We start from the raw sequence: 17,224 nt of genomic DNA, 5'->3' as shown, positions 1-17,224 counted from the left end.
CAGTTGCGAACAGGATCTGTTCCGGAGCTCCGGTTGCATCCCGAGGAATTCACAACCAGAGGTGCCATTTCTGTGCATGCGCACAGCGCATAGAGTGCTTCTGCGCATGCGCATGCGACGAAACCCGGGAAAATACTTTCAGGTTTGCCACGTACATATCCAGAAAGATACGTAACCGGAGGTGAACGCAAGTAGAGGTACCACTGTATGCATCTGTATTAAGGCAGCAGCAGGTGTTGAAATTTTGTGCCCCCTAACAATTTTGAGAACGGGGTAATCACCCCTGTGAGCCCCCCCCCCCAATGCTACACCACTGGGTGGATCACTGTATTAAGGCCCTATATGCACTGTGAATTTTAAGCAATATAATATCACTTTGAGAGTCATGGCTTCCTCCAAAAAATTCTGAGGACTATAGTTTGTTAAGGGTGCTGAGAATTGTTAGAAGTCTCAGAAGTAAGATCCATTGAGTCTACAGCGGCTTGCTTCCCATAAGTTGGCATAGGATTTGAGCATCAAACATCTTTCTCCCATTTCCATGCTTTCTTAAATGTACAGTGGTACCTCGGGTTAAGAACTTAATTCGTTCTTGAGGTCCATTCTTACCCTGAAACTGTTCTTAACCTGAGGTAACACTTTAGTTAATGGGGCCTCCCACTCCCGCCGCTGCGTGATTTCTTTTCTCATCCTGAAGCAAAGTTCTTAATCCGAGGTAATATTTCTGGGTTAGTGGAGTCTGTAACCTGAAGCGTATGTAACCCGAGGTACCACTGTAGATTTCGTTTTTCCTAAGTACGTTTTATTTTGATTTAACCATTTCTTAGTTGTGTTATTCGATTATTCTCAAGCCTTGACATGTCTCCAAATTTTGTTCTGCTCTGGTCTACACAAAGCAACCTAAAGGAAAATAAGCTCTCATGCAGCTTTATAAAAACTCCTAAATAGATAGCACATCATGCTGAAATTGTCTTTGAAATGAGTTATAGAGTGTAAACGTGCCTGTGGGACTGGCCAATACATGTTGGGAAGCACATAACCTATATTTACACTGACTTTTATCGAAAGAATACACTACTGGAAAAAATTCAAAGACAGCTCCTGAAATGCACTGTTTCAAAAATGCATCATGAAAAATATCATGCTTACCAAGGAGGAGACCTTCAAGTCCCTTTAGGATATTTAAGCTACAATATTTGAAGAACTTGGTGGCTGAAACAGAGAACCATAAGTCAGAAAACAATTATATTTGACCCTAGCGACAGCCTTTTTGTGAGTTGTTATGGAGCAACTGAGAAATTTCATTGCCCTTTGGGAGGATCAATATCTATAAAACAGACACGGTTAAGAGAGACAACAAAAATAGTATACAATTTGTTTCTTTTTATAAAGAATGTGCTTTCCCCTTCCCCCTCCACCCCCACTGAAAGCTTTGGCACTGCACACAAACAGTTTGGGTTTGGTAGTTTTCATAGTTCTCTCTATATAGGCAGCTTTTGGTTAACTGCATGTGGCTGTCAAGATGCGGCAGAGAGTGAGTGACAGAAAGAGAGGGAGACCATTTTGAGTTCTGGCCCCGCCCCCACTGCCAGCATGCAACCCCTGACAGATTAACACTGAGGGAATATGCCCCTCCCCAGAGGGGAAACATGCTTCTTCACTGCTGAGGGAGAAGGGATTATATATTATTGTGCTTAAGGGCCAGATCATACCTCAAAATGAATAGTATTGGATATTTCACCAGTATTTGTTGATACATGACTGGTACAAAACCAAACGCTTACTAAAGAGAAAAGAACATTTTAGTGGGTTTGATGCTTTAATTTGCTGGCAGCCACTGAGAGTAACCAGGGCAACCTGGTCAGATGGGCAGTATATTATTATTATTATTATTATTATTATTATTATTATTATTAATATTATTATTATTATTATTAATTTTGTACATCGGGGAGGGCTGTGTGGAGAGTCTTCCTTTAAATTCCTAGGAGTTTATCTCAGTGAAGACCTTACTTGGAAGATCAATACAACCCAGGTGTTTAAGAAAGCCCAACAGTGACTCCATCTCCTCAGAGTATTGCGAAAGAACGATGTCAATCAACATTTGATGATCTCCTTCTACTGGTCCACAATAGAAAGTGTCCTTTCATACTGCATCATGGTGTGGTATGCTGGTTTGACATCAACTGATAGGAAGTGCCTACAGAGGGTGATGAATACAGCACAAGATATTATGGGCTGTCCCGTGAATCCGCTGGATGACATTGCGGAAGAACGTTGCCTCAGGAGAGTGAGGAAAATTCTCAGGGTTGATTCACACCCTGGCCGGCACTTTCTTGATCTCCTGCCCTCAGGCAGAAGATATAGAAGCATGATTAGTCACACCAACAGGGTAAAGAACAGCTTCTATCTGTGGGCTGTTAGGCTGCTGAATGAAAAGATAACAACATGGCAACTGACTTTCAGGTTTGGTGTGTGGGTGTGTGGGTGGGTGTCAGTAAACAAGGGGAATTAAGACTATGACAGCTGAGTGGGGAGTACTCATGTAATCTCACTGTATACAAGTTGTACAAGTGACAATAAAGTATTTCAATTTCAGTTGTACAAGTGACAATAAAGCATTTCAATTTCAGTTTCCATTTCAATTATTATTATTAATCAAGTGACCTCTTTCCAAGTCTGTAAAAAGAAGATTCCCCCCTTCCCCCATCTCTGCGGTAGAAGGGATATCTTAATACTTGGTTTAAGTCCCCATTCATTCTTGGGTGTTAACAGCATTGGATATTTTGGTACAAAATGAAAAGATTATTAAAAAGAAAAGAAAGCTTCAGTCGAGTGACCTCTTCCCAAGTCTGTCACTAACCTCATTAAGCTACTTGAAAATACAACAGTGACTCTCAACCTTATTCGTTCCCTGCAGGCTTTGAAACATATTGAAGGGAAAATAGTGAAGAACAGCAACTCTGCAGCTCTCAGACAGCAAGCTAATAACAGGTTACTCGTCTGAGGTCAGAGGTACCCAAGCCATCAAAATGCAAGGTGAGTCGAGCAAAGTAGCCCTTCGGAGAAAATTCTATGTGATCTGAGGAGGTGGGACGGATGCCCAGTAAAATGTCAGCTTATGGCCTTTTGCCTCTCTGCCTCCCCCACCATTGAGTGCCATGACAGCTCACCCCTACAGATGAGGAAATATGGTGGAAGTCAGCTTTGAGTCAGTAACACATTCAAGGAAATGGCCGGGCAGCCGCCTTTGTGTTAGAGCAGGCGCAGGTAGGTAATATTAAGAAAAGCCCAAAAGCAAAAGCTCCAAAAAGATGGTATGGAATGCAGTACATTATAATGGTGCCCTTTCGACCTGTTTGCCATAAGTGCTCATCTATAATGCACACTACGAAATGCCCTCATGCTTGACATGCCATCTTCTGCTTCTCTCTCCAAGGAGATGTCTTTGATGGAAATTCAACTGTGTCAAAAGCCAGCTTTTAGCCACAGGAATACAAACAGTTTCATATACACTTCTTTTTTAAAAAAAAGAACTGGCATAATTGGCAAAATATGGGCTGTAAAAAACACATTCATACTGTAAACTTAAGCCAGCCTTCTGGTGTCCTGCAAATGTCTTGGACTGCAATTCCTCTCAGGCCTAGCCAGCATGGGAGCTGAGGTCCAACACATCTAGAGGGCACGAGGTTAGCAAAGGCTGATTAGAGTCCCTGTTAAGTGCAGTGAGATTGACTTCTGAGGAGGCCTGCAGAGAACCCAGCGGCTTATCTGTTTACACTGTCTCTTTGCAACAATAAGTATTTTAGTCATCATTTATACAATTGAATCAAAAGTGGGTGGAGCACAGAGACACTGAGTTGCACCCAACATGGGGGGGGGCGCCGTCATGTGTGTGTGATGTCACATGTGTATGACATCACATACCCATGGCACTGGCACGCTGGGCTCCTCAAAGGGTTGTGCCAGAGTGCTTCTTGTCTTGCACTGGCAGTCTGGGTTCATCAGAAGGTTGCACAAGAGTGCTGGACCTTCAGTGCTCTGGTGTGACCTCTGAGCGTCATGATTTTCTATGTTTGGCTGGCTTGGTCTGGATTTTGCTGGCACAGTCAGTCAACTCAGGCAACTTTTCCTCCTTCCAGGGAAAAAAACACGAACGAATAACATTAAACCCCATTGATTGATGATCTTCTAAAATTAAATGTAGTATGTTCCTCTATTTTAACATAATTCATTGCGTATGGAAAAATCATCTCTGCCCTGATGACCGGTACAATTATATGCTTCATTAAAGTGCCATGTATGTCCTTAAGCACCCGCACTGATTGATCGTGGCAGCAGTAAAGAGCTCATAAACCTTTGTGAGTGTATAGATGCTCTTGGATAAAACCTGGGCACAGTGCGTTGCGGGGGTGGGGGCTTCTCGTCTTCCCACCCATGTTGGAAATAAGCAGTTTTACCATGTCCACATGCATACTTTCGGAACATTTTGCTTTCCAGTCTTCCAGGGAAATGTTAATGCAAAAGCCAATGTCTATAAACATACCACGCTGTTTCTAAGCAAAGCTTTCTTGCGCTTGCACTAGTAAGTATTGCAACAATTTCCTGCAAGTGAGAAGAGAAGACATGAGCTACGGACCTATACAATGGGATCTGTGCAATTCTTTTGAAGCTTATGAAATGCTGGGGATTATGCCAAACTTTTCCAGTTGGGAGAACAGATTGGCAGTGGTCTTCTGTGGCTTCGATTTTTGCTGGGCAGCCAGAAAACTACTGTCTGGCCTGGTTCCAGCTTCTTAATGACTCCACACATGCAGTCATTTCTGGCCAATGAACCTTTGATCTACCTCTATGGTAGATCAGTGTTATTATTCCCAATATTGCAGATGGGGGCTGAAGCTGAGAGGGATTTGCTTACTAGCTAGTTGCTAGGTGCTAGTGAGCTCCTGGAAGTGTTTGATGGGAGCCAGTGTGGTATAGTGGTTAACAGCGGTAGACTCGTAATCTGGGGAACCGGGTTCATGTCTCCGCTCCTCCACATGCAGCTGCTGGGTGCAGTGGCGTAGCATGGGGGTGCAGGGGGGGCCGGCCGCACCAGGCGCAACATCTGGGGGTTAGGGTTAGGGGGCGCAAATCCACGGGTTAGGGGGTGCAAATTACTTGCCTTGCCCTGGGTGCTGACAACCCACGCTACGCCACTGGCTGGGTGACCTTGGGCCAGTCACACTTCTTTGAAGTCTCTCAGCCCCACTCACCTCACAGAGTGTTTGTTGATCAAATCCAAACTCCTCCTCTTCTTCTTCTTCTTCTTCTTCTTCTTCTTCTTCTTCTTGCTTTGAATCAAAGGCTTCCTGAGTCACAGCTCAGTCTCTTAGTTCCTCCTAGATATGAGCACTCAGATGGTTTTGATATGGTCAAATGCTGCTCATTTTTCTCTTTTGACTAACACAGAAAGAGCTGGATACATCCACATTTGCAGAGCATCTGGGCACTACATGCCTCTTTACAAAAAGCCAGCGCAAAAGCTGGCTACTTTTTAAAAAGTGAAGTAGTGTCTATGAATGAAATAGCTAGTTCACTGTAATGAGACGCGATCACACAGTTCCCTTTCATCGCACTTCCTGTTTGCTTAACTTGTGCGAGTTTGCTTGCCTGTAGGACCTCATGCTTAGGCACACACTGAGGGTATTTCATAAGATAGCTGATGTCAGAGAGGAAGTAATCTGCCATCTCTCCCACCACCACCAGGAAAAATAAATAAAGAAGGAGCCAGAGTGGCAGGTGGTATAGAGAAACAAATCCGAGCCAGTGCAATTACTGCAGGACTGAGCTTGCCTTAGGAATGTCGGCTCCGAAGCAGCTATCTGCAAAACAGATTCTAATTTAAATCCTAGTGGGAAACTGAGAAATAGAAATGGTTATCACTGACGCTCTGTCAGAGGATGTCATTTCCACAGGAATTGGGCAGTTGCAGAATTAAGGAGATCACTTGCTTTGAGAATATAAAGTATTTGTATATGCCTGATGCCGAAGGACTGGAGCTCCAAACCCCTCTATAGCCCCATTCCACAAAATGGGAATTTCCTTGGCACAAAACATCAAAATCTTGGCATTGTATGCTTCCTGGCACATTGCTCCTCCATTGTAAACAGAGGTGCAAAGCTTCTGAGTACTGGTTGCTGGAAATGGACACGGGTGGCACTGTGGGTTAAACCACAGAGCCTAGGACTTGCCGATCGGAAGGTCAGCGGTTTGAATCCCCTCGACGGGGTGAGCTCCCATTGCTCGGTCCCTGCTCCTGCCAACCTAGCAGTTCGAAAGCAGATCAAAGTGAAAGTAGATAAATAGGAACCACTCCAGTGGGAAGGTAAACGGCATTTCTGTGTGCTGCTCTGGTTCGCCAGAAGCGGCTTAGTCATGCTGGCCACATGACCCAGAAGCTGTACGCCGGCTCCCTCAGCCAATAAAGCAAGATGAGCGCCGCAACCCCAGAGCCATCCACGACTGGACCTAATGGTCAGTGGTCCCTTTACCTTTACCTTAAGAGTGCTCCTGTGCTCAAATCCTTCCCAATGGCATCTGGTGGGTCACTGTGAGAACAAGATGTGGGACTGGATGGGCCATTGGCCTGATCAAGCAGGCTCTTCTCATGGTGGCCTCTAACTCACATCCATCCCAGCAAGCATAGCCAATGGGCAGGGATAATAGGAGCCTGTACTCCAAAACACTTGGAGGCAAACAAAGTGGAAAAGGCTGCAATAAAGCTATGATTGCCCATGGAATACCCACTCTTTGAAGGGGTATTCAAAGGGAGTGCAGTTGTTTTATTACTTCATTTGTTTCATTGTTATTGTTGTTGTTGTTTTATTTGTACCCTGCCCATCTGACTGGGTTCCCTAGACCAATTTGTTGGAATTGAATTTTTTTCATAACAAATCCTGTTAATTATCCTTATGCACATTGTTTTTTGTTTATGTTTACCATGGATTTCATCAGAGACCCAGCTGCTCTTCTGCTGCCTCTACCTTTTGTGTTTTCCATCCAATTTGGCATGAGATATTCAGGCTCTGCCAAATTTCAGACAGATGGGGGGAAAGCATTCTTGCTTTGTGGGCAATTAAAAGGCCTACGAACACAGCCTGACTCCTATCTAATCTAACAGGGAGAAGGTGGGTTTGGTAGAAACAGTGTAGAATAGATTTAAAATACTTAAAGGAACTGTCAGATGGCTGGGAAGATGGTGTGTGTTTTTGCTGCTGTTCTGCAGAATGGCAAAACACAGAGAAACCTGCATGTGTTCTGTTTCCGAACAGAAAAGAGCAAGCACGGGCAAATGGCGACTCCCTGTCCTTCTCTTTCATGTTTCCACAAGCCCCGCCCCCAGGCCACTGTGATTGGAGGATTCTGCCTGGAAAGAAGACCTGTCAAAATTTTGGACACCTATACTAGAATATATTTAAGTTAAAGATTGGACCACTGACATTATCACTCACCTCCCACGCATACCCCATCACTATATAACTTCAAGATGACCATAAAGAGGATTGAACTCACATGCTTTTGAACCCCTACAAAACATTTTACCTGTGCTCCTGTGGCATGATCAGAAAGATGCATAGGTGGGACAGAAGTCATATAGTGATATCTGTTCCATTGTGTCCCAGCACTGATAGATTCTCCCCCCGCACACAAAATCTCCCCCTAAATAAGGAGACTTGTGAGAGGCTATAGTGTGCCTCTCTAGAGGAGAAAGGGACATTGTTCAGAATGGATGCTGAAGAAGACCAGGAGGCAAGGAGGTTGTGAAGAGGTGAAATAATTCTTCCTCAAACATGTCTTTCAGGATTGCCACAGGTGAAGGAAGACCAGGGCTGAGTCTTATGGGAACAGAAGTTTAGGGTTGCATACTGGGTGGCATTGCCCCTATGAATCATCAGATGAAAAGATACATTGTAGGCCTTTGGTCCTTCAGTCTTTGCTGAGCTAGAACTCCCATCAACCCTAGCAAGCATGACCAATGGCCAGGGATTGTGATGCCTGAAGTTCAGCATCATCTGGAAAGCCAAGGGTTCCCCACCTCTGCTATTGTGCTTCTATCATAACACTTATTTGGGTGGGGTAACTGGAACTATTGATTGTTTCCAGCCTCTGATTGCACTCTGTACTTTTTGGAAGGCCTCCCTTTAAATCAAAACTCAATATGAGTTTCTCTATATGAAATAAACAGTTCCATTCTGCTTCAGCGAAAATGAAATTCTTGTCCCCCGCCCCCATTGTTTCCCAGATCCTCAGAGGCCCATAAACATATTGGCACACTGTTCTGCCATTTCTAAAGCAAAAGCAATAGGACAGGAAGTTGAAATTTGCTTCTCCTTTGTTTTAGCTGTAAGAGAATACAGAGCCACACCTGGGAACTGTGCATAATTTCAAGGAAAAAAACAAAGCCTTACCATTCTCCTGTTGAAAGAATGTGTGTAATACCCAGTAGATTGGGCCATACCAAATAGAGAATACATTCTGAGCTGTAATAGCGTTTCTAGAAATGATCAATAATAAGAAACTTTTTAAAAAACAGCTCCACTTATTGCAATTGTCTCCCAAAAACGCTTATATTTCTAAAATGGGAGAAAGCCTTAAGGCCCATATATCTTTCTTCTTCTTCTATGTTACTTTGGCTAAACTGCATAAGTGTAATAACAGCCTTGCTGTGACAGATGAAGGCCCATCTCATATGACATTAGACTGTCTCCATAATGGCCAGCCAGATACTTCTGAAAAACCAGGAGGAGAATGTATCAGTGAGAGTCATCCTCTCTTGTGCTGATGGGAAAACTGTGGCCCTCTAGATATTGCATTACTAGAACTCCAAACATCCCTGAACCACTGGACACTGCCCCACCACCCTCAATCTGCCTCACTGGGCCTGCCTGTCAGTTTCCTCCTCCTTAGGGAGACGGATGGGGGCAGGTCTAGAATTACTTGATTCAGTTTCTACCTATCATTGGCCCAGGCTCAGGTACCACTGGTTATTGGTCTCCTTGCCTTCAGTCCTACCAACCCCAATGGGCACCAGCCACCAACGAGTCCAAGAACATATGGAAAACCATCACTGCCCGATTGCCCATTGCCTACATCTGAAACACAAAGGTATGCTATCTCCAAACACAAAAGTTTAGAAGTATCTGTTGACCAATCCTTCACAAAGCCATCTAAACAAATTGACATCAGTTATAAACTTTGTGTTGTATATGTTAAAAAAAAAAATACTCCACTTTCTTTTAACCAACAGATGGTGTTTACTGGAAGACATTTTCCTACCCAAAGGCAAATTCAGTGTCTTCAAACAACCTGTGTCTGAGGAAAGGCACTTAGGTTTATTACTGTGGGTCAATTGTGTCTGAAAAAACCACTGGAACTTTTTTTAATAATAAAAAAACCCCCACAGTACTTTCTATTGAGAGAAAAAGTGTTTTGGGATATGTTTTATCCCAGCCTCTTTTTGGTGAAATGTGCTTCCCTATGGAATATTTGTTACATATTTTTGGTGGGGAGTTAACCCAAATAGCTACCTTGATCAGGACAAAAATACTTCAAAACCAGATTCAGTTGGGATTTGAGGTATGTGCCTATGGGTATTTTTTTTGCCTGAGCCTTTTTCTTGTATATAGAAGAGGGCAACTATGGGAAAAGTAAGTAGCTAGATTTTGGGGACATTGTTTACTAGTGACAATATCACGGAACAGAGTTTATCAGTGTGGTGTCCATGCCTGCTCGTGTTACCACAGAGACCTGCTTTGGTGCTCATAGGCTTCGTCTCCTCTTGCTGAGATTAAGCTTGAGAGAAGCAATCAACAGAAGTGGTTGTTGTCTGCGCCTGGCTGTGGCATCTGCATGTGTGTGTCACTCGTGACAGTTCCTCCAGTTTTCAAATGTGCCCATGGGCCCAAAAGGTTATAGACCCCCTGTCCTAGAAGGATTATGTTGTAAGTTTCCTTGCAGTTAAATTCTGCAATGAAATGTCTGCCTGTGGTAGGATTTCATCTCAAGTCACTGTTAACTCTGTATGCAACTTTGAATTCTCTTCAGTGTGGATAAAAATCCCTTCACATACAAAAAGCCAGCATGTTGGCAGGAAAGGCTAAAACAGAGCTCTTCTGCCCAACATCTTCTTGTCTTTGTAAAAGGGATTTCTTTTTTTCCCCAAGAGTATGCAGCTCAGACAAAGGTTTGCCCCTCATCTGGAAGAGCTAAGCCTCTGACTTAACTGTGCCTTAAAATTAGAAAATTAAATTTGAAATCACAGGTGACCTTATCCTCCGCCGTCCCCTTTTACATTCACATTATTCTCCTTAAGGGGATTGTGGGCTTGAGACTCTCCCCCCCCCCTTCAGCTCCAGGCGTTGCACACCGCATGCTCGAGAGGCAGAATAAAATGCAAACTCAGAGGCAGCTCGGACCTTAAGGCCAAGGTCAATAACAATTCACTAGCAAGTTACATTAAATTCCTAATACACATTCGCTGTTGTCATTTCAGCACATTTTTGATGAGGATGTGGAACTGCCTGCTATGAATGTCATTTCTGCTTGTTATCTAATGGCTTGCCTGTCTCTATTTATAGCCCATCAGATCTCGGGGCTTAACGCAGTCTGAAATGAAACCATCTTAATTTAAAAGAAGCATTGTTCTTGCCTTACCTAATAGCTTCAGGCGTTGAGGAGGGAATGCCTACATGATTAAAACGGATTAGAAACACTCTTGCTTAACACATAACTCGCCAGCGGTATCCTTTTGCCAAGGTAGGATGATGTCACAAGCCCAACGGGGATGTAAGGCTGCTTGATCACCTAATCAAAGTGGCCTTGTAGTACATATGCCTTGTCTCCTCCTCCACTCCTGTATGCAAATTCTATGCCCCTTTCCATTTCTCACAGCTAACCATGACCGGTTGTGTAGCTGGCCAGGGTTAATGACAAATGATGGTTCTCAGACACAGGAAGAAGAAGAAGAAGAAGAAGAAGAAGAAGAAGAAGAAGAAGAAGAAGAAGAAGAAGGCTTGTCAAGTGTGGTTTTAGCTAAAGTACTATGCAGAGAGATGGACCATGAAGAAGGCTGATCGCCGAAGAATTGATGTTTTTGAATTATGGTGCTGGAGGAGACTCTTGTGAGTCCCATGGACTGCAAGAAGATCAAACCTATCCATTCTGAAGGAAATCAGCCCTGAGTGCTCACTGGAAGGACAGATCCTGAAGCTGAGGCTCCAGTACTTTGGCCACCTCATGAGAAGAGAAGACTCCCTGGAAAAGAGAGGAGGAACAAAAGGACAAAGGAAAGAAAAAGAGGACTTTGAAAGAGGACTGGATGAATTCATGGATTACCAGCCACAATGGCTATGCGCTACCACCACTGCTGGAGGCCCTTTACTTCTGAATGCCAGTTGCTGTTCTACTCAAGTCCTTCTTGTGTGCTTCTCATAGTCATCCTGTAAGAAATTGTGAAAACAGCATGCTGGACTTGATGGACTTGTCTACCTTCATATGGACAAATCCTGGTTTCAAAGCCTATTAGACTTTGTAGTGTGGGACAGAGAGACCTGTTTCCTTTACCTAACCAATTTGGAATGCAGAGCAAGAGGTGTTGCCTACTGGGCTGCTGACTGGCAACAAGCTACAAAGACCACGACTTGCTTTGAGGTGAAAAGGGGGAAGCTGCCTCCCAGGGTGGTGGAGAGGCAGATTGTCTGGTCTTCACTACTTTCCTGATGGTGGGAGATGTCTGGTGAGACACAATTCAGTTAGAAATTCACAAAACTGAGCCAGGAGTTTGAGCAGAAACTTTGACCATGAAATGGCCAGACTTTATCACAAAGTGCTGGATGTGTCATAGCTGCTTCTCTTCTTCACCTGGCAAACGAGGCGTGCTTAGAAACACGGTCTCCAGCTTGGGAAAGAACGCAGAATAAGGCAAAAGCGAGCTGCTTTGTTTACCTAGCAAACAACCACAGTCATTCTGAATTTCCATTCCAGTGCTCCTTCTGCATAGAAGTGTTAAGAGCAAGATATTTTGCAATCTCCTCCACCACAGGAAGCCCTATAAACACATGTATTTTCATTGAAGAATAGTTCCTGTGCATATTGCCTCAGAATCCTACAAGGGCTAGAGACTTTTAGAAATGAAGGCAGGAATTTTGGGTCAGGCAATGCTGCAAATGGGCACTGGATAGGATGGCTTAAATTCGGGCAAAACCTGTCCAACCCCATAGGTGATGCATGTATCACATGAGTTCACCATCTGCTAGCCACTCCCCCAGCCTTCCAGATTGCAGTGGGGAGTATTTCTGTTGTTCCAACGAGATACACTGGAATCTTATATTTTGCAAATTTTTGTAAACGCCAACAATCACTCCCATCTGTCAGGCTGGCAGTGCAAGTTGCTTGGATTTACTCTTTGAGAGCAACATAAAACAAGAAGAAACTTTGGACTTCTTTTTTTTTTTTAAAGGAATGAAATGGCTGAAAAAATAATTCCATAAAAACTTGTGACAACAGGGGAGAAATCAACCTCAGACGAACAAATTCAGCAGATCCTGGCAGCTATCACACACTCCCTCCATTGCTTAACCAGGGAATAAATACGGAGAGCAGATAATATCCTTTCTTAGTATTCCTCAGCATCCCAATTAGGTGTGATGCAGAATCCCAGACAAGGGAGCTTTCACAGGCTTTCAAGATCCCAGGTTTTGTTTCTGCAGGAGTTCCCTAAAATGCAAGACTCCTGTAGAAATCAGCATCTGTTAAGCACAGATGGAAGAGCACTGTGATATCCCCCAAGTCCTGATTATTGTTTCAACAACAGCAACAGCCTGCTGAAGAATTATTTCCATTGACTTGTGTGGGTATGAGTCCTGTGAGTAAAATATGCAGCTCGAATGTAATATATGTGGATTGGATCTCAGTCTGACTCTCAAAATGCAGTTTTTAAAGTAGAAGAATCTAAGGGCTACCAAAGAGGCAGTAGAGTAGGAATCTTTAGCACAGTAATTACAGATGCTCTTTGGTAAAATAACTTCCTGATTTTTTCCATAATGCTGAAACAACCAAGGATAGATATATATTCTGAAAATGAGTGTTGTTGTTAGAATTCAGTATAGAGCTGATTGGGGCATCTGTTTTTTTACTGGTCTTTTTATTTATTGGTTCATTATAGTATTTTTAGGCTGTCATCCCAAGGCAGATGACAATACTTTTTTTAAAAAAAAGTATCATAAAGGAGACAGAATAAAAACAACTGTTTCAAAACACAACAAACTGACATCTTTTCATTATACCTCAGCTACATGATTCAAACTAATGTCAAAAGCAGCGTCATAAAACCATCAAGAAAAAGGAAATAAGAATGAATGAGGTTTTAAAGTTCCCCTCTTAAAAAAACCAAACCCTCAGATTGAAGGGCCAATCATGTTTTTCTGGCTAAAGAATTCCACAGATGCAGAGCCACCACATTTTCTCTGAATGTGGCTGGTGCCATAAGACCACACCAGGACCCCCTGTTTCTTCCCAACTGTATGCAAACACTTCCCCACATGCATCTTTGAAACTACATTTGGCATTTGCTACCCATTCCAAAACTCTCTCTTCAAAACCCTGCCTGCTCAAAGGAATGCAACTAGACAGGCCCATCAGAAGGAGCCCGGAATGTCAGGCTTCTGACAAATAAACAAAAATGGATATATATATATTAAGGCAGGGATTCTCAAACAGGCCTTTTCATGTGATAAATCTACTTGATCCATGATACATCAAAGCAGCTCTCAGCCTCACTTTTCTCTCTGTCTACAATGCGAGGTTTATGCTAGATGCCATCTGTTGTTCTGGCATACGTATAGAGTAACTGGGGAAGGATAATAAACTTTTGCAAAAGTATCAATATTCTGTAGCAGCATGGAATATCTTTTAATCAGAAACAGAGATTATCACAATAGTTCTCATCTGGTCACTCCACCAGAGCATCTCTTTGCACACAGGGGAAGTCCCTAACTCACCAAGGCTTTGAGACCCACTGAGTACCCTCATCTGGTTTAGTCGGCCAGTTGAAACCATCCCCAAGTTGTGGCTTCATTCTGACAACTTCTGGACCAAAGGTGGACAAGCTACCCCAAAAGGAGCAGGGTTGTGTTCCCCACCTCTCCTCTAACACCCCCTACACCCCAATAACAACAAAACAAAATTAATAAAACCGTGGAATTATATACATTGTATTTCTTGAAATGGGTTTGTTGTGTTGCACATTTAATCTATTTTAACTGTGCAAACTTTAATCTGTGCTTGAATCCCTCCCATTAAATATCATACCCTCCAACATTTCTCCAATGAAAATAGGGATATCCTACATTTCCCTCCAACACTTCTCCAAGGAAAATAGGGGCATCCTAAGGAAAAATGGGACATTCTAGGATCAAATCAGAAGCCCGGATGGCTTCTGTGAACCCACGACTGTCCCTGAAAAATAGGGACACTTGGAGGGTCTGAAATAATGACAATCTAGAGGTGGATCTTCACTTACTAATTTATAGGGTTAACTTCACCCTAGCAGCTGGAGCTTATGAAGAAGCTCTTCAAGTAGTGCTTATTATACCAGCTAATTCTCACCATCTAGACACAAGGAGCTGTCTCAATTGCACGTTGTTTTCCCATTCCATGAGTGCGTGTGGGTTAGAAACCATTTTCCACATCTACAATTCTCACTGCGGTAGGAGGAAGTTATGGACTCTGTAAAAATGTAATAAGAATTGAATACTTTTTAAAAGCACCTGTTAAGACTACTACAACGAAATCTTGGCTCTTGTGGTATTTTAAGCCAATACAGACTCTCCATCTGAACAGCTTTCCCTATTGTGTCCTTATAATTGTTTCTGAACGACACTGGAAAATGAAGGCCTGTATAATAAACTGTTAGGGGTGTATGAACTGTGAGCTTTCTCTTTGTAAAGTCAAAGTTCTCCTGTGATAACCCGATTTCTCTCTGAAGAACTCAGTTCTGCAATCTGTGTGGTAAAAGGTAAAGGTCAAGGATGGTTAAGTCCAATCAAAGGTGACTATGGGGTGTGGTGCTCATCTTGCTTTCAGGCTGAAGGTGCTGGCGTTTGTCCACAGACAGCTTTCCACTTCTGGTACAATGGGACACCGTGATGGAAACCAAAGCACACGGAAACATCATTTACCTTCCTGCTGCAGTGGTACCTATTTATCTACTTGCACTGGTATACTTTTGTACTGCAGCTTAGTAGATAAATACATGTGCTCACTGGACTAAGAAATATGTTTACCAATGGCTGCCTGACTGAGACTGCAGTCCTCTACACACCTGGAAGATAGTCCCATGTGGGGTGCACTTCTAATAGACAAGTGATTGGTTTTTTAGTGCGCTACTGCTAATCACAGGGAAGATTAAGAAGCAATGCAAGGCATAATGGACTATGCAGAACTAGCAAAATTAACAGCAAAATGAAGAGAATCCAACGATGGGTGTTTTATGGCAAAATGGATGCCTTTTTCGGACTATTTAAAGAAATATTGTAGTATGACAAACTTGTGAGCAGGTTTTGAGCTATGAGCAACAAACAGAGATTATTAGATTATAATAATGTGGTTACGATTTAATACATAGAAGATAGAGTGCAGCAGAAGAGGAGGAACAAGAACTCCGTGGAAAATAGGGTGGGAACTTGACAAAAATAAGAGAAAAGATGAAATTGTGTTTTGATGGTATATGTTTAAAAATGTTGAAACTTAATAAAATATACTTGAAAGAAAAGAAGCACTGAAACAGGGGCACCAGCTCCTGGGGACTGAGCCCTTTTGGGACCCCTGAATATTTTGGGGGTGGGAGCTGCCCCTCATGTCCAAAAAGTGTGGAGGCGAAGCATGGAGCCAAGCATGGCACAGCTCTAGTAGCTGGATCTTTCTTCTCCTCCTCTTCCTCCTCCTGCCGGTGGTGGCACCAGGAGGAGAAGGAGGAGCTGTCACCCATTGAAGCCGTGTGGCCACCACTTTCAGCTCTGCCCCTGGTTTCTCCCACTGTCCTGATGTCACATGTGACATCACACACACAACGTTGTCCCCTATCGCCCTGGCAAGCTGGCGCCTCTGCACTGAAACATCTGACACCCAGAAAGATACTGACAACACAATCTTATGTATATTTACTAGGTCCCATCAGGCTTACTGCCAAGAAAGTGTTCACACAATTACACCTTTACTACTGTTAACTCTTTCCTAATAGTATCTTTGCAGGCATATGGATTAGAAGCCCATTTTCACAGTGGCTGCTTTTGCTATTTTGTCATTTTTTTAAAAAAAAGTGTCTTCTTTTTATATCATTTACATTTTCTTCTGCTGTTTTACAAGTTTTATGTAGTCTGCCTTGGATTTTGGAAAGGTGGGATGAAATGTTTTGAACGAACTAACGAATGAATAATTCAGCTCGCCCTACTCATTCAATATGAATTAAACACTAGCTCTTAAAAGGTTCTGCACATGCTCAGACCTTGCTTTTTAACATTAGTAAAAAGCCAACCTTTGTTAGTCCAAGTCCCAGGCACTAATTTCGGCTCAAACAGGGCTAGGCATTCATACCTAAGGGGGATTTTTAAGGCTCTAGGGACAGATGGGCAAGCATCAAAACATTTCTGAGACTTCAGAAAAATGAAACTGCATAGCCTCTGAATTTGTCTTACCAAGTTCTAAGAAGCTCCTCAATCAGAGCAGACAGCTGCGCCTGTAAAAGGTTTCTGTCGGCTCTGCTACAAATGTACCCCCACCCCACTGAAACTGTATTATGCATTTTCCTTCCAGGTCTGTAACTATCATCTCTGGGAATGCCGACATCAGGAAGTGATCTACAGTTTTGTTTTCCAGATATGCCACCAATGAAGGAACAGCTAATTTATCAATTGTAGCTTGCTCCTGGTAGCTTCGAATTCATCGCAACGCTGCCGGAGCATTTTATTTTCAAAGGTGAAGGTATCACCTTGCATAGACAAGGGTGAATGGGAGTCAGAAGGACTGCTTGGGTCATGTTCTGTTCCAATGCCAGATCCCAAAGTGGATGGCCTGGCAAGTTAAGAAAGTAGGGAAAGTTGGGGTGATGCTGTGTTTAGTAAATGAGCAATTAAATGCTGAAGCAAACAGCATATAAGGATCAGGACAAATATCTGCCACCCAGAAATAT

The 17,224-nt window shown here is 43.1% G+C and overlaps 1 long non-coding RNA gene across 4 annotated transcripts in view; it reads left to right on the top strand.

The window, feature by feature from the left end:
• LOC310846684 overlaps positions 1-17,224 on the top strand; it is a 155,984-nt gene that overhangs the window by 21,331 nt on the left and 117,429 nt on the right. For 2 of the 4 annotated variants that reach the window (XR_014565467.1, XR_014565468.1), the window contains exons 3-4: positions 2,918-3,036; positions 16,849-17,155. This is a non-coding gene — a long non-coding RNA (uncharacterized lncRNA). Of the gene's footprint in view, positions 1-2,917; positions 3,037-9,013; positions 9,133-16,848; positions 17,156-17,224 lie in introns of those variants that run through there. The other 2 variants (XR_014565469.1, XR_014565466.1) reach the window with 2 other exon arrangements.

Source organism: Podarcis gaigeae (assembly GCF_964106915.1).
Source record: "Podarcis gaigeae genome assembly, chromosome: 6".
NCBI classification, from domain to species: Eukaryota; Metazoa; Chordata; class Lepidosauria; order Squamata; family Lacertidae; genus Podarcis; species Podarcis gaigeae.
The sequence above is the reverse complement of the archived record's forward strand: the minus strand, read 5'-3'. Positions and strand labels throughout refer to the sequence as shown.